The sequence below is a fragment of the Pelobates fuscus genome, chromosome 6, assembly GCF_036172605.1.
Source record: "Pelobates fuscus isolate aPelFus1 chromosome 6, aPelFus1.pri, whole genome shotgun sequence".
In the NCBI taxonomy this organism is placed as follows: Eukaryota; Metazoa; Chordata; class Amphibia; order Anura; family Pelobatidae; genus Pelobates; species Pelobates fuscus.
Genome location: NC_086322.1, coordinates 1,351,894 through 1,370,293, shown reverse-complemented (window position 1 = coordinate 1,370,293; position 18,400 = coordinate 1,351,894). Strand labels below are relative to the sequence as shown.

At 47.4% G+C, this 18,400-nt stretch overlaps 1 pseudogene; it reads left to right on the top strand.

Moving 5' to 3' along the window:
* Positions 1 to 18,400, top strand: part of LOC134615244 (pepsin A-3-like) — a 135,990-nt pseudogene that overhangs the window by 54,600 nt on the left and 62,990 nt on the right.

Here is an 18,400-nt window from a genome sequence, read left to right as displayed (position 1 = left end):
TGTGACATCATGTAAGGCGATAGATAATGACGTGATATCATATAGGGTGCAGGGCCGTCTTTAACGCGGGGCAAACGGGGCAGCTGCCCCGGGCCCAGTTAGTCCTGGGGGGCCCAAAGCAGCTGCCCCGTGGCCCCGCCGCCCATAGCCTGCATAAGAAAAATTCCCTCCCTACCCATGGGCCCGCGGTGCTTGTATTGCGGCTGCACCGGGGCCCATACTCTAAGGGTGCTCACCGGGTGGCCAATACACTTAGGGCCACCCGGTGAGCACTTTTCAGCACGGGCCCGGTCGGATGCTGTGGCCGTTTAACAGCACGACCGGGCCTCCTGCTTTACGGCAGCCTGGGAGGAAGTGACGTCCGGGAGTCACTTCCTCCCTCAGAGATGATGACCTGCGCGGGAGGGAGGCTGAGCCAGGAGGCAGCGAGGAGGGGGACTGAGCAAAGAGAGCCAGTCCCCAACTCCCAACCACCCAAGGCAGCACACTGAACCCCAGGGAAGGTAGGAAACTGGAGGGGGGCTTTACAGTTTGCCCATGTGTATTTACAGTTTGCCCATCAGTATGTGTGTGTTTATGTCTGTCAGTAGGACTGTGTGTGTCAGTCTGTCTGTCACTAGGTCTGTGTTTGTGTCTGTCAATAGGTGTGTGTGTGTGTGTGTGTCTTGTCTGTCACTAGGTCTGTGTTTCTGTCTGTCACTAGGTCTGTGTTTCTGTCTGTCACTAGGTATGTGTGTGTGTCTGTCACTAGGTATGTGTTTGTGTCTGTCAATAGGTCTGTGTGTGTGTCAGTAGGTATGTGTATGTGTGTCAGTTTGTCTGTGTGCCTGTCAGTAGGTCTGTGTGTGTGTGTCTGTCAGTAGGTCTGTCTGTGTGTGTGTGTCAGTGTGCCAGTATGTCTGCCTGGGTATTAGTATGTCTGTGTGTGTGTGCCACTATGTCTGTCTGTGTGTGTGTCTGTGAATGTATGTCAGTATGTCTCAGTATGTGTCTGTGTGTGTGTCAGCATGTCTGTCAGTGTATGTGTCGGTATCCATATGTCAGTATGTATGTGTCAGTTTGTCTGTCTATATGTGTCTGTATATCTGTGTGTCTGTATGTGTATCAGTGTGTATCTGTATGCTGTCTTTGTGTGTTTCGGTGTATCTGTGTGTGTGTCTGTGTATCTGCATGTGTGTATATGTGTCTGTATATCTACATGTGTGCCAGTGTGTATATCGGTGTGTCTGCATGTTTTTCAGTGTGTGTGTGTGTGTGTATAAATATCTATGTGTGTGAGTGTGTGAATGCGGAGACGTATGCACATATACAAACACTACATACAAATGCACCCCGGCATTCAAACTCCAACACTACGTACAAACACACACCAAAATTATATGTAAACACACCCCTGCATTCAAAAACCAACACTACACATAAATACATGCATGCAAGTACGCCAACACCACATACATTCCATACAAAAACCTGTTTACATTCAAACACATAAAAACCGCTTAGTGCTAAATACAAACCTTCAAACATGGGTAAATGGTAGAGCCCCAGCTGTCAATGCATTGCTGGAGTTGCACGACAGATGGGGAACTACCTTTTAATCACCCGTGCGATAGGGAGGCTCAAAAAAATTCTTGCACCTCTCTACATTAGGACTGCCACTGCGTTGGGGTGGAGGACGGGATTGCACACCTGGCGAGAGGGTACCAGGGGGCCCAAGCAAATGCTTTGCCCAGGGTCCAATCAATATTAAAGACGGCCCTGATAGGGTGATAGGGTCATAGATAATGACATGTATTGTGATAGGGTGATAGATAATATAATAATTACATGTGATATCATGTAAGGCGATGGATAATAATGACATGTGATATCATGTAGGGTGATGCAAAAATTCGAATTTTTTTTTTTATTATTTAGCGCAGTAACTATCAAATTGGCTACTGTTTTTTCAGGGGCAGAAGACCAGTTTACAGAGTTAGAAAAGTGGATCGCAAAAAACAAACTCTTCCTAAACACTAACAAAACTGTCACAATGATCTTTGGAACAGCACCTAAATTACACAATTCCCACCTATCCATCAAAACTAATTCAAATAGCACACTGAACGCAGTCCACTCTTTCAAATACTTAGATTAGGGTCTAACAACATACCCATCTTTTGGCCTCCACATAGAAAAGCTTGCATCTAAACTTTATCCAAAACTAGGTGCCCTGTACAGAAGCAAATCCTGCCTAAGCCCTTCAGTAAAGGAAAAGATCGTACAGCAAATGCTGATGCCAATCATTGATTATGGGGATGTAGTATATGCACCTGCATCGCAATCCCACATTAATAAACTCAACACATTGTATAACTCGTTCTGCCGATTTGTGCTACAATGTAATTACAGGACCCACCATTGTGACATGCTAAAATAACTAAACTGGCTGTCGCTGGTATCCAGACGCACCCTTCATCTTTCCAGCCTTGTGTTTAAGAGCTTTTCTGGGAAACTCCCACCCTACCTGAACGCAATGCTTTCCCCGGCTGTTCCCACTTCCTATAACCTCCGAACCAGTACCGGCACTTTACTTAGTTTACCTCAATACAAAAAGAAAGCACCCCGATCCTCCTTCTCCTACAGAACACCGCATTTGTGGAACGACCTCCCGCACAAATTTAAATCTTCCCTAAGCTTAAAGTCCTTTAAGAGATCCCTCTCTACATACCTCAAAACAGAATGCACCTGTCATGGTTGATTATATATTTCCTACCTGTTCTATGTTAAAGTTTGTATATATTGTATATTTAAACAACAATAAATAGGAAGGTTCCACTTGTGAGGATGGGTCCAGAAAATTGGAACCACTACACTGGTGGAACAGCACCTTAGTGGACACTCCAGGGGTGTCCTGGGGCTTGACCCCTAGTAATAAAGATAGAGAAAGATACTCAAAAAGCTGGAGTAATCCAGACTGGCTGAGTATAGTACTGGAAAAAATAATAGATGAATGGGTAGGTAGATAATCAACCATACGATATAGGTACTGAGTAATCTGAATTAAGTAATAGATATTAACTAAACCTCGTGTAATCCAGCCATAATGGCTCACCTCCAGATAGATCCAGTGATACCTTGGTACCTATTCGCTCCAGAAATGCCCACTGGGTACTGACTTTATTAGGCAATTAGGTACGGTCAAGTCCAGTGGTTAGAGCGTGTAGAATAGGTGTCTGTCAGGCGGCTGACCTAGGTATCTGGAATAGGTCACTGAAAAAGTCTGGGTAATAGTTAGCGCCGAATGGTTACTGATTAACTCCACTATATACCACACCTATGGTAGTATGGTTGTAAGTGACTGGTTAGATCAGAAGCCTGTATCGGCGTCAGGGGTGGCATGCAGCTTCACCACTGTAGATTAACCATTAGCATCTAGGTACACATATAACACTAGAAATAACTGCTAAGTCCCTGTAACGTTACTCTTGTAGTAGTCACAAGATCTACTGGGATGTGTACTGCATGCTTGTCCAGATAACCCCATAGTACTTGAGGAAAAATCCTCTACAGACTATAATATGTAGAAAACTGTGACCCAGCAAAAGGAGGTGAAAAAAATAGTTAGAGTGACTATATGTGCAGAACCATACTTAGGATGTTGGTTGTCCCTGACGAAGGTGCATCTAAGCAAGCACCGAAACGCGCGTCGGGCTCTATGGGCTCATTTTCACTCACTATTTTTTCTCACTAGGGCTATCTATCACTATGTGCAGGCAACCAACATCCTAAGTATGGTTCTGCACATATAGTCACTCTAACTATTTTTTTCACCTCCTTTTGCTGGGTCACAGTTTTCTACATATTATAGTCTGTAGAGGATTTTTCCTCAAGTACTATGGGGTTATCTTGACAAGCATGCAGTACACATCCCAGTAGATCTTGTGACTACTACAAGAGTAACGTTACAGGGACTTAGCAGTTATTTCTAGTGTTATATGTGTACCTAGATGCTAATGGTTAATCTACAGTGGTGAAGCTGCATGCCACCCCTGACGCCGATACAGGCTTCTGATCTAACCAGTCACTTACAACCATACTACCATAGGTGTGGTATATAGTGGAGTTAATCAGTAACCATTCGGCGCTAACTATTACCCAGACTTTTTCAGTGACCTATTCCAGATACCTAGGTCAGCCGCCTGACAGACACCTATTCTACACGCTCTAACCACTGGACTTGACCGTACCTAATTGCCTAATAAAGTCAGTACCCAGTGGGTATTTCTGGAGCGAATAGGTACCAAGGTATCACTGGATCTATCTGGAGGTGAGCCATTATGGCTGGATTACACTAGGTTTAGTTAATATCTATTACTTAATTCAGATTACTCAGTACCTATATTGTATGGTTGATTATCTACCTACCCATTCATTTATTATTTTTTCCAGTACTATACTCAGCCAGTCTGGATTACTCCAGCTTTTTGAGTATCTTTCTCTATCTATATTGTATATTTATATTGTTTTTGTATTTTATTGTACCCTATTTTATCAATGCAATGTTTTGTGGACCCAGGACATACTTGAAAACAAGAGAAATCTCAATGTATCTTTCCTGGTAAAATATTTTATAAATAAATAAATAAGAATATCTCCATAATATAGCAGGGTTAGTTGAAGATAAGTCTAGTTTGTCCAAAATATTACTTTCAGTCTAATTGAAGTAAAGGAAAATCAAGGTGACACGGTGGTTTTAAGAGCCTCTTCTTTTTCAGCAAATCACCACAGATTTAACTCACATTTGTCGCGCACGTACAAGCCAACCAATCAGCTAGTGTCTATTTCCTATGGCACGGGAAGCATTAATGGGGCCTTGTGCTATGACACAGTGACGGTAAGGAATCTTTATTTTACCTAGTTAATCATTTAAAGCCATTAATTTAAAGCTCTAAATCAAATTAGTATTTATGTTAGTTCTATCTATTAGATAATGAAATGCATAATGTGACCGTAGTCTCCATTACTAGGGACGGACACTTTATGTAGGTCCCCGATTATGTTTTAGTCACTGTGTGCCCATTATAGGTTCAGAGTGTGTATAATGTATTTTTTTGTTGTAGACGAATTATTAGATCGCATTGCCAGGGAACGCTATCTGACCACCATAGACCTGTGTAAAGGCTACTGGCAGATTCCCCTTGCCGAGGATGCTATCCCTAAGTCGGCCTTCGTCACCCCATTTGGCTTGTACCAATTTAAGGTCATGCCATTTGGGATGAAGAATGCCCCGGCTACCTTCCAGCGTATGGTGGATAGGCTTCTCCATGGATTCCTGGAATTTGCTTGTGCATACCTGGATGACATTGCGATCTACAGTGGGTCCTGGGAGGAACACCTGGTGCATGTAGGGGTAGTACTGGACAAAATTCAGGCTGCTGGCCTGACATTGAAGCCAGAAAAGTGCCATTCAGGCATGGCTGAAGTGCAATAACTGGGTCACAGAGTGGGGTGTGGGAGCCAGAGACCGGAGCCAGCCAAGATAGAGGCAGTAGCCAACTGGCCCACACCTATCACTAAGACTCAGGTGTTAGCCTTCCTAGGGATAGCAGGGTATTACAGACGCTTTGTCCCAGACTACAGCACTATTGCTAAACCCCTGACTGACCTGACAAAGAAAAATCTCCCTAAGCAGGTCCTGTGGTCTCCAGCTTGTGAAGCTGTGTTTCAAGCACTTAAGCAGGCTCTTGTAAATGCCCCTGTCCTGGCTGCCCCAGTCCCTAACAAACGTTTTCTCGTCCATACAGATGCTTCCATGTATGGACTGGGGGCTGTGCTGAGCCAGGTCGGGGAAGATGGAGGAGAGCACCGTGTCGCATATCTCAGTAGAAAGCTGTTACCCCGAGAAGTGAGTTATGCGGCAGTGGAGAAGGAATGCTTAGCCCTGGTCTGGGCATTGAAAAAGTTAAGCCCTTATTTGTATGGACAGGAATTTTCTCTTGTGACGGACCACAATCCCCTTGTCTGGCTTAACCGGGTCTAAGGAGACAATGGTAGACTGCTGCGGTGGAGTTTAGCATTACAACCATATAACTTCACCATTAGCTACCGACCCGGTAAGCAGAATGGGAATGCAGATGGATTGTCTCGGCAAACCGACGTTCTTACTACCTCCTAGTCCGGTCATCCCCAAGTTGACCCGCCAAAGGGTCAAGCCGGGTCTGCCGGAGTGTCCCACAAGGGGGGAGCTGTGTGACAGATCCATCTGTATAGACTTGTATTGCTGGTTCGTCTGTTTGCCTTTATTTTCGCTGGATTTCCTGTCCGTATGCCCCTGTTCGTGTGATTCTGGAATACCGATTGAAACTACCGAACAGACCACCACCCAGGAGAGGAGTGTGCTGCTGGTTAACCTCTTGGCCCCAATTAGAACGTTGTGGTTAACCGCAGACACCTCTCCATTTCATTCGTACGGGTGTTCGCCGTTCGTATGCCGACCACGAGGCGGCGGCCATTTTGGGACATGAGGAGGATCAGCAGTGTTCGGTGCAAATCCTATGGAACTAAAAACGGACACTTTATCTACCAAACACCGCTGGAAGTTGCCGCCCACCTTCTATTTCGTCAAGGCGTACGAACACCGGTCAGTTCGGGAGTTTCTAACATTCGTATGGACTTTACCCAGATAGCCGTCCCATGGAGTCATTCGTATACCGAAGGACTTGTGAAAGACTTTGACTCCATGGCGATTGAACTAGGTACATCGGATCTGAGCGCTATTCGGTAGAAATATGCACTCAGATCCAGGCTATCTGGGGATACGTTACATGAACCATATTTATTCGGTATTTCTTCAGTTATGTATTTTTCTTATTGTATTTTAAAATGGCGATTGTCTCTATCCTGGGAGATAATTAGGTTTCTTCCCAATTATCTCCGGGATAGAGAAGAAGGATTTATGGGTAAGATGGGAAGGGCTTATGTTGAAGCCACTGCGATTGGCTACTGTCCAATATGTTTTACAGTCTTCCACAAGGTCCCCTAGAGGAGTGTCCACCTTGTGGAGACCTGCATAAATACCGCGCAGGTAGCCCCCATTAAACACATTCCTGTTTGACCCTCAAGACGGAGCTTGGTCTCGTTTGTGGGGGAATTATTATTGGGACAGCGCTTTCGTTATTTCTAGCTGTGGAAGGAGTTCGACTGATTTGCTGATCGGGAGTTGCCGCGTTCGTATGCTCCGTTCGGGAGTTTTGACGATCGGTTGGATTAAATCTGCATTTCTGGAGAAGGGGATTATTCACTAAACGGTGGCTTCATATACCTGGCGGTGAGTGTCGTAACACCACATACAAATGGACGTTAAGGAGTGGGTAAGCGACCGTAGACCCCTCCCCCTTCCCGAGGCAGCCAGACTTGCGGATGAATATACCGATGCCCACAAAGTAGACTGTCCTACACACACCGGGTCCAAACCCCCAGGACCGATCCACACACCGACTAACCCTGGACGCCCGGTTAACAACGGGCCCCACTGTTATCGCTGTAATCAACTGGGATACCTACGTAATAATTGTCCCCTGGAAGCACCCAGATCCAACTGGACTCTGCACAATGCGTGGACTACCCTGCGCCAACAGCTTGGGGCGCCAGGGAATTGAGCCGTGAGGCGCCTCTGGGAACACTCCACGAAGTTTACCGTATCCAGTCAACCATCACTGACAACATCATTTTTAGCTGGTGATGGTAAATGGGAAAACTGCCCGAGGCCTTACGGACACTGGTGCCACCATCACTTTGGTCCAGAGGCACTTAGGCACTCTTAATTGACAACGCTGAACGTCCTGGGAAATGCGTTGCTGTCCGGGTGGCCGGGGGAGCTATATACCGGATCCCCACCGCCCAGGTCCACCTAGATTGGGGCGCTGGAGCAGGCAACGTCAATGTGGGAGTCATGAAGGACTTGCCCGTAGAAGTATTACTGGGCAATGACATTGGCCCGTTGACCTCACATTGGTACCCACACCCACTCAAGGTGCTCAAGCCGTGACTATCAGTGCCGAAAGCCGTGCCGCTGATAGCCACCCGCCTCCCACTGAGGTAAGCCAAACTACCCCGTCCCTGACCATAGAGCCTCTTCCCTGGGATACCCCAGAAGATTTTGTGAGGGAAGTAGTGGGGGACCACTCACTTAGGAAGTACAGGGAAAAGGCTACAGGGGAGGCCAAGAGGAAGAGGGGGGGAAACAATTAGTCTGGGAGTGTGGCCGGTTGTACAGGCTTATGGAGTCCCGGGTCAACGCACCCGGACCCCGGTAAAAATGCCAGCTGGTGATCCCCAAGAAGTACCGGCGGGATTTATTGTGAATAGGACATGACGTACCATTAGCAGGGCATTTGAAAATGTGCCGGACGTTACACCGGGTAACCAGAACTTTTTCTGGCCTGGGGTATACGATGATGTCTGGAATTATTGCCAAAACTGTGAGGTATGTAAGCGCATAGGCAAAAAGGGAGACAACCCTAAAGCCAAAATGGTCCCGATGTCCATAATCGAGGAACCTTTCACTAGGGTAGCCATAGATCTCATAGGACCCCTGGCCCAGCCGAGGCGCTCCGGTAAGCAATATAGCCTTACCGTAGTGGACCATGCCACCCAATACCTGGAGGCAGTAGCTGTCTCCAACATCCACGCTGGGACAGTGGCTGATGCCCTGGTCAAGATCTTCTCTCGAGTGGGAATTCCCAAAGAGATTTTATCTGACAGAGATATGCAGTTCACTGCAGAATTGACCCAACAGCTATGGAAAGTCTGTGGGATTAAACCCCTGACAAGTTCCCCGTGCCATCCTCAGACTAACGGTCTCTGTGAGTGCTTTAATGGGACTCTGAAGCAAATGCTGAAGATGTTCACCAGCACCTACAGAGACTGGGATAGATTCCTGCCCATGTCCTCTTTGTGTACCGAGAGGTGCCCCAGGAATCCACAGGATTTTCGCCCTTTGAGCTGTTGTACGGGAGGTCCGTGAGGGGACCCCTAGATCTTATTAAAGACCACTGAGTGAGACAGAGTTCGAGGGTACCCCCATTGTACCCTATGTTCTGGAGCTGAGGGACCGTATGGAGGAATTGGCTCAGACAGTGCGAGAGAACCTCCAGGCGGCCCAGCAGCACGAGCTGGTATGGTACGACCGGAGAGCCAGATACCGGAGCTTTCAAATCGGGCAAAAGGTTATGGTCCTCAAGCCAGTCAGACAAGACAAGCTTCAGACTGCCTGGCAAGGTCCATATAAGAGAGTTGTGAGGATGAGGATGTGAGATGGACATTTCACATCAACAAGCTCAAAGCATATAAGGAAAGGGTCGAAGAAGTGTGTTAGGAGGTGACCGGGGAACGAGGAATATAGAGTTGGTCCAACTGGGGAACAGGCCCAAGCAACCCACCTGCTGGAAGTCAAACAAGCCATGTTTTCCCAGGAACCAGGGTATACCCCGTTAGCCGTTCATAAAGTAGAAACCCCAGGCCAGGCTCCCTTGCGGAAACCACCATACGGCATCCCCGTAGCTGTTAAGGAAGGGATGTGGAAAGAAATAGATGAGATGCTTTTCTTAGGGGTAATAGAACACTCTGAGAGTCATTGGGCATCGCCTGTAATCTAGGTGCCAAAACGAGACGGCACGATCCGTTTCTCTGTCGACTTCATGCGGCTCAACCATAAAACGGTGACAGACGCCTACCCAATGCCCCGGGTAGATGAACTGCTCGACTGTATATCTAAGGGGCAATATCTGACCACTATCGACCTCTGCAAGGGATACTGGCAGATCCCCTTAGCCGAAGAAGCCATCCCTAAGTCCGCCTTCATCACCACATTCGGCCTATACCAATTTCGAGTTATGCCATTCGGGATAAAGAACGCCCCAGCCACTTTCCAACGGATGGTGGACCGCCTCTTAGATGGTCTCCAGGACTATGCTTGTGCATACCTGGACGACATCGCTATTTATAGTGACACCTGGGAGGCCCACCCTGAACACATAGGGACAGTGTTGGACAGACTTAGAGGAGCTGGCTTGACCTTGAAGCCTGACAAGTGTCACATCAACATGGCGGAGGTACAATATTTGGGCCACCATGTAGGATGTGGTAAGCAATGGCCAGAGCAAGCTAAGATCAAGGCCGTTGCTAATTGGCCTACTCCCTGTACCAAATCCAAGAAGAAAAAACTCACAGGCACTCCAATTTTCAAGCCGCAGGCAGATTTATTGTGACAGAAAGCAACGCATACTCCCTGTACCAAGAGTATGTACGCAAGTCATGGCCTTTCTAGGGACAGCTGGCCAAACCCCTGATGGACTTGACAAAGAAAAAATTACCCTGACAGGTCCTGTGGTCCCCGGAGTGTGAGGTGGCTTTCCAAGCTCTAAAACAAGCTCTTGTTAACGCACCTGTCTTAGCTGCCCCAGATCCTAACAAACGCTTTGTAATGGACCGCCTGGCACCCCGACTGGGTACCTCCGTTACTGGATGCTCCTAGCACTTCCAGAGGGCTCCAAGCACTCCACTAGACACCACAACCACCGCAGACCCTACAAACCTTTGTAGCTTGGTTGGGGTCACGCCGTCTCCTGCCCACCCTGGACCTCCGACAAGGCTCCAGGTTCCAGTGGGCGAACCTCTTCTCCAAGAGAGGGAAACAGGCACAAGCTCTTAAAAGAGCTTAGAAGTGATTATCCAATGGAGGATGCAGAGCATAGCAATCTGTTGTAGTGATATAGCTGGTTACCCCCAATAAGAGACAGGACTCTAGATTGAGGGTGAAGAAGAACTGACTCCAATGAGCGTTTATTCCTGCTTATATACACGTGGACCTTGTTGGGCAATGGAACTGTAAATTTAACAACCAATAAAATAAAGGCACATAGATAAGCACACCCACTTTTTAAAATGAGAATCCTCCCCTCTGCTTGGGAGATAATTGAGTTAATTACTGTATCAACTCTATCTCCAAGCTAAAAAAACATACTTTTATACAATTTTTGTAACTTTGAGAGTTTACATGCAATATCAATAAAACTTCTCTTTTTATAAACGGCATAATTTGGGGACGAACGTATCCAAAATTCACTTGAATCGGTTAAGTGGTTCAGGAGATAGGTGGAAGTCATATTTTGACAGAGGAGGGACAAAGCAGCCAGTTCCAATTGGTTTGGTAGTGTCCCTGGGACAACGCACTGCTGGAAAACATTGGGACAGGGGGAATTCAAAGGGGCAGAAAAAGTGTCCCAAAAGTTTCAATATGTCCATACCCTGTTTTTAAAGGGCCAGCACTCGTCCAAATAAAAGTCCATGAGACAAAGTAATGGTTTTAAAGTTTATAGTCATGTGGCAAGAGGCTGGCAAGCAGGCTTCTCCATAAGCCAGGGAAGCAGAGTGTCAGGGACCAGGAACCAGACAGAGACAGAAGTAGATGCAAACACACCTTTATTAATAAATAACAAATAAATAACAAAAGCAAAGTCCAGGAATCAAGCAGGGGTCAGTCACCAGAGCGGGTAGTCAGACAAGCCAGGATCAGGAGCACGGAGAGCAGCGGAGTCAGGAACAAGGCCGGAGTCAGGAACCAGGAACAAACAGGAAACACAGGAACAAGGCCGGAGTCAGGAACCAGGAACAAACAGGAAACACAGGAACAAGGCCGGAGTCAGGAACTAGGAACAAACAGGAAACACAGGAACAAGGCCGGAGTCAGGAACTAGGAACAAACAGGAAACACAGGAACAAGGCGACTTCTGGGAAACAGGAAACCACGCAAGGGCAAGGAGGTTCTGGGCTTAGCTGCTTAAATAGGCAGAACTGATTAGCAGCAGGGTGATTACTACTCACAGGTGAGTAACCGTGGCAACAAGCAGAAGCAGCTCATAGTAATTGCAGCTGAAAACTCAATCACTGAAACAGACAGGTTTGCTGTTTAAAACAGCAAAGAAACCCTGACACAGAGCAGTTTGGCACATAGAAAGCTAGTGGCAAATGGCAGTTTGTCACATGCTTTATCGTCCATACAGACGCTTCCATGGTTGGACTGGGAGCAGTTTTGAGCCAAATCGGAGAAGACAGTGAGGAGCACCCGGTAGCCTGAGTCGGAAACTCCTGCCTAGGGTGGAGTCTTTCCTTACAGCCTTATGACTTCACCATACATTATCGTCCGGGAAAACAGAATGGGAACACAGATGGGCTACTGGGGAGTCCGTACAGTCCCAAAAGGACCCAAAAAAGGTCCAACCGTGCCTGTTGGAGCAGGGAGTAAAAGGGGGGGGGGCAGTGTGAAGGAATAACCCTGTGGCAAACCTAGCCACTTCTAGGACACTGAACTTTATATGCCAAAAGGTTGTCTGTATTTTCTGCTGTGTTGTGTATGTAACTTGGATGTATATTATGTGCCATTGGAATTCGTATGCTAGCAGCCGTAAGCCACTAGCATTCAGGGAGTTCGTTTCACGCCTATACGGGCTGTTCGTGAAACGAATACGGGCCCCCCTGATAGACCACACATTAAGGGACGTGTGGCGCTCGTTAACCGACTGCAACAATGTTGCAATCGGTAATTAAAGGCTCTCCTAGGTGGCCGTCGTTCGACTACCGACCACGCGGCGGTCGGCCATCTTGGATCCTTTGTCTCTCCAGCGGTGTTTGGTCGTCGAGCGCCTGGAACTGAAAATGGCTACTCGACGACACGAACACCGCTGGACTTCCAGAGCGTCCGGGAGTTCCGCCCGCATCACATTAATGTTCCCCATCGGTGTTCGGTAGCTTAAACCGGACTCGATGGCTAAGTCTATTTCGTGCGGCGTTCGGTAGTTTTAGCTTGGATCTGAGCGGTATTCTCACAAAATATAACCCCAGACCCCAGCTATCTACCAACCGTCCATTCGTGCAAATAGAGTGAATGATGGAGAAGTTATAGATTTTAACGTGAAATGTCGGTTCTGTTGCACGGAGGGATAATCCACTTAACGGTGTCTCCCAGTGGGAGTATCCCTCTCATGCAGCAGTGCCTGATGGGAGAAATGTCCAGAATGTTAAGTCCCTCATGTAGTCCCCTCCTGTATTACCCCTGCTAAGTCTGTCTGGAAACCTCTTGCATGGGGAATTGTATAAATACTGGAAGCTGTGAATAAAGACCTCAGTTGACTCCTAGAACTGTGTTTCGTCCGGTTACTGGGGGATTTGGGATATTGCCTTAGTTTTCAGCGCTGACTGTGGATTTACCCTTAATACCAGCGGAGATTGTGGGATTTAATATTGCCGCTCCGCTACAAACCCCATCACCATTCGGCTAATTGTACTCCCTGTTATCAGTTTTCCCCAGTCATTCATTATTTTTATGGTTCCATTTGTTCAGTTGTTAGTTTTCTGAACCGAGACCACCCCAGAGACTAATTACAACTAAGTACACCATGTATCTATACGAAAACCGCAGACTAATTGAATAGTGATGTTGCGAACACGAAATTTTCGGTTCGCGAGCGGGAACTTCCGCAAACGTTCGCGAACCGGCGAACCGGGCCAACCGCCATTGACTTCAATGGGCAGGCGAATTTTAAAACCCACAGGGACTCTTTCTGGCAACAAAAGTGATGGAAAAGTTGTTTCAAGGGGACTAACACCTGGACTGTGGCATGCCGGAGGGGGATCCATGGCAAAACTCCCATGGAAAATTACACAGTTGATGCAGAGTCTGGTTTTAATCCAAAAAGGACATAAATCACCTAACATTCCTAAATCGCAATGAATATGGATTCACACCTGACATATGACATATTGACACCTTGACATATGGATTGACACCTGTCCTCAGAGACCCTGATACACACTGACACAGAGCAGAATAGGGACTATTCCCTCTACATAGGGTCACTTGGCAGATATGGATTGACACCTGTCCTCAGAGACCCTGATACACACTGACACAGAGCAGAATAGAGACTGTTCCCCCTACATAGGGTCACTTGGCAGATATGGATTGACACCTATCCTAAGGATCCCTGATACACACTGACACAGAGCAGAATAGGGACTGTTCCCCCTACATAGGGTCACTTGGCAGATATGGATTGACACCTATCCTAAGGATCCCTGATACACACTGACACAGAGCAGAATAGGGACTGTTCCCCCTACATAGGGTCACTTGGCAGATGTGGATTGACACCTATCCTAAGGATCCCTGATACACACTGACACAGAGCAGAATAGGGACTGTTCCCCCTACATAGGTTCACTTGGCAGATATGGATTGACACCTACTCTAAGGATCCCTGATACACACTGACACAGAGCAGAATAGGGACTGTTCCCCCTACATAGGGTCACTTGGCAGATATGGATTGACACCTGTCCTCAGGGACCCTGATACACACTGGGGGGGGACCTACTGTCCTCCCCCCGCCCCCACCCCTGCGTGGTGGGTGGGGGCCATAAAATAATGAGGGGGGGCCTACTGTCCTCCTCCCGGCCCCCACCCCTGCACGGTGGGTGGGGGCCATAAATCACAATGGGGGAGGACCTACTGTCCTCCCCCCACCCCTGCGCGGTGGGTGGGGGCCGTAAAAATAATGGGGGGGGACCTACTGTCCTCCCCCCTGGCCCCCACCCCTACACGGTGGGTGGGGGCCATAAATCACAATGGCAGGAGGACCTACTGTTCTCCCCCCGCCCCCACCCCTGCGCTGTGGGTGGGGGTCATAAAAATAATGAGGGGGGGGGGTCCCCAAGCCCCTAGTCACCCACCCCCCCACCCCAAAAAAAGTTACCCCCTACCTACCCCCCTCACCCTAAAAAATAGTGAGGGGGAATAAAATAACTAAATTGTAAAAAAAAATTCAGCTTACAATTTGACGTCTTCTTTTTTCTAAAATCTTCTTTTTTCAGCCCCAAAAAAGGCCAAATAAAAAGCCATAAGAACCGACGCAATAAAAAAATAAAAATAAAAAAAAAAATAAAAAAAAAAATAATCCATCTTTACCCATGGAGGGCTCCGCACAGACTGAGCTCTGCATGGCGGGGGAAGGCTTATAAAGCCTTGCCACGCCCTGCAATTAGGCTAAAAACACTCTGATTGGCTGGTTTAAGCCAATCAGAGTGCTCTTTGTCATTTTACACAGCGTGGGAAAATTCCAAAGAACTTTCCCACGCTGTGTAAAATGACACAGAGCACTCTGATTGGTTAGATTCCAAGCCCACCAATCACAGTGCTTTGTGTCATTTTACACAGCGTGGGAAAGTTCTTTGGAATTTTCCCGCGCTGTCTAAAATGACAAAGAGCACTCTGATTGGTGGGCTTGGAATCTAACCAATCAGAGTGTTCTGTGTCATTTTACAGAGCGTGGGAAAGTTCTTTGGAATTTTCCCACGCTGTGTAAAATGACAAAGAGCACTCTGATTGGTGGGCTTGGAATCTAACCAATCCGAGTGCTCTGTGTCATTTTACACAGCGTGGGGAAATTCCAAAGAACTTTCCCACGCTGTGTAAAATGACAAAGAGAACTCTGATTGGTGGACTTTGAATCTAACCAATCAGAGTGTTCTGTGTCATTTTACACAGCGTGGGAAAGTTCTTTGGAATTTTCCCACTTTGTGTAAAATGACAAAGAGCACTCTGATTGGTGGGCTTGGAATCTAACCAATCAGAGTGCTCTGTGTAATTTTACACAGCGTGAGAAAGTTCTTTGGAATTTTCCCACGCTGTGTAAAATGACAAAGAGCACTCTGATTGGTGGGCTTGGAATCTAACCAATCAGAGTGCTCTGTGTCATTTTACACAGCGTGGGGAAATTCCAAAGAACTTTCCCACGCTGTGTAAAATGACAAAGAGAACTCTGATTGGTGGACTTTGAATCTAACCAATCAGAGTGTTCTGTGTCATTTTACACAGCGTGGGAAAGTTCTTTGGAATTTTCCCACGCTGTGTAAAATGACAAAGAGCACTCTGATTGGTGGGCTTGGAATCTAACCAATCAGAGTGCTCTGTGTCATTTTACACAGCGTGGGAAAATTCCAAAGAACTTTCCCACGCTGTGTAAAATGACACAGAACACTGTGATTGGTGGGCTTGGAATCTAACCAATCAGAGTGCTCTGTGTCATTTTACACAGCGTGGGAAAGTTCTTTGGAATTTTCCCATGCTGTGTAAAATGACAAATAACACTCTGATTGGCTTAAACCAGCCAATCAGAGTGTTCTTAGCCTAATTGCAGAGCGTGGCAAGGCTTTATAAGCTTTCCCCGCCCTGCAGAGCTCAGTCTGCGCGGAGCCCTCCATGGGTGAAGATGGATTATTTTTTTTGTGCTCGTTTTTTTTTTCTTTTTTTTTTTTAAATTGCGTCGGTTCTTATGGCTTTTTATTTGGCCTTTTTTGGGGCTGAAAAAAGAAGATTTTAGAAAAAAGAAGACGTCAAATAGTAAGTTGAATTTTTCTACAGGTTAGTTATTTTATTCCCCCTTCACTATTTTTTAGGGTGAGGGGGGTAGGTAGGGGGTAATTTTTTGGGGGGTGGGGGGTGGGTGACTAGGGGCTTGGGGACCCCTAGTCACCTTTGATTGGGGGGGGATATTTAGGGCCCCCGCCCACCACTAAGGGGGGGGGCTGGGGGGGGACAGTAGGTCCCCCCCTTATTGTATTTTTAGGGCCCCCACCCACCACTCAGGGATGGGGGCCAGGGGGGAGGACAGTAGGTCCCCCCCTCATTATTTTTATGGCCCCCACCCACCGCGCAGGGGTGGGGGCTGGGGGGGAGGACAGTAGGTCCCCCCCTCATTATTTTTATGGCCCCCACCCACCGCGCAGGGGTGGGGGCGGGGGGAGGACAGTAGGTCCCCCCCTACTGTGTATCAGGGTCCCTGAGGACAGGTGTCAATCCATAACTGCCAAGTGACCTTATGTAGAGGGAACAGTCCCTATTCTGCTCTGTGTCAGTGTGTATCAGGGATCCTTAGGATAGGTGTTAATCCATATCTGCCAAGTGATCCTATGTAGGAGGAACAGTCCCTATTCTGCTCTGTGTCAGTGTGTATCAGGGATCCTTAGGATAGGTGTCAATCCATATCTGCCAAGTGACCCTATGTAGGGGGAACAGTCCCTATTCTGTTCTGTGTCAGTGTGTATCAGGGATCCTTAGGATAGGTGTCAATCCATATCTGCCAAGTGACCCTATGTAGGGGGAACAGTCCCTATTCTGCTCTGTGTCAGTGTGTATCAGGGATCCTTAGGATAGGTGTCAATCCATATCTGCCAAGTGACCCTATGTAGGAGGAACAGTTCCTATTCTGCTCTGTGTCAGTGTGTATCAGGGATCCTTAGGATAGGTGTCAATCCATATCTGCCAAGTGACCCTATGTAGGGGGAACAGTACCTATTCTGCTCTGTGTCAGTGTGTATCAGGGATCCTTAGGATAGGTGTCAATCCATATCTGCCAAGTGACCCTATGTAGGGGGAACAGTCCCTATTCTGCTATGTGTCAGTGTGTATCAGGGATCCTTAGGATAGGTGTCAATCCATATCTGCCAAGTGACCCTATGTAGGGGAACAGTCCCTATTCTGCTCTGTGTCAGTGTGTATCAGGGATCCTTAGGATAGGTGTCAATCCATATCTGCCAAGTGACCCTATGTAGGAGGAACAGTCCATATTCTGCTATGTGTCAGTGTGTATCAGGGATCCTTAGGATAGGTGTCAATCCATATCTGCCAAGTGACCCTATGTAGGGGAACAGTCCCTATTCTGCTCTGTGTCAGTGTGTATCAGGGATCCTTAGGATAGGTGTCAATCCATATCTGCCAAGGGACCCTATGTAGGAGGAACAGTCCCTATTCTGCTCTGTGTCAGTGTGTATCAGGGATCCTTAGGATAGGTGTCAATCCATATCTGCCAAGTGACCCTATGTAGGGGGAACAGTTCCTATTCTGCTTTGTGTCACTGCCTGGGGGGGGAGTATCTGCAGTAATACAGAGTGTCTGGAGGGAGTATCTACAGTAACACAGGGTGTCTGGAGGGAGTATCTGCAGTAACACAGGGTGTCTGGAGGGAGTATCTGCAGTAACACAGGGTGTCTGGAGGGAGTATCTGCAGTAACACAGGGTGTCTGGAGGGAGTATCTGCAGTAACACAGAGTGTCTGGAGGGAGTATCTGCAGTAACACGGGGTGTCTGGAGGGAGTATCTGCAGTAACACAGAGTGTCTGGAGGGAGTATCTGCAGTGACACAGAGTGTCTGGAGGGAGTATGTGCAGTAACACAGAGTGTCTGGAGGGAGTATGTGCAGTAACACAGAGTGTCTGGAGGGAGTATCTGCAGTAACACAGGGTGTCTGGAGGGAGTATCTGCAGTAACACAGGGTGTCTGGAGGGAGTATGTGCAGTAACACAG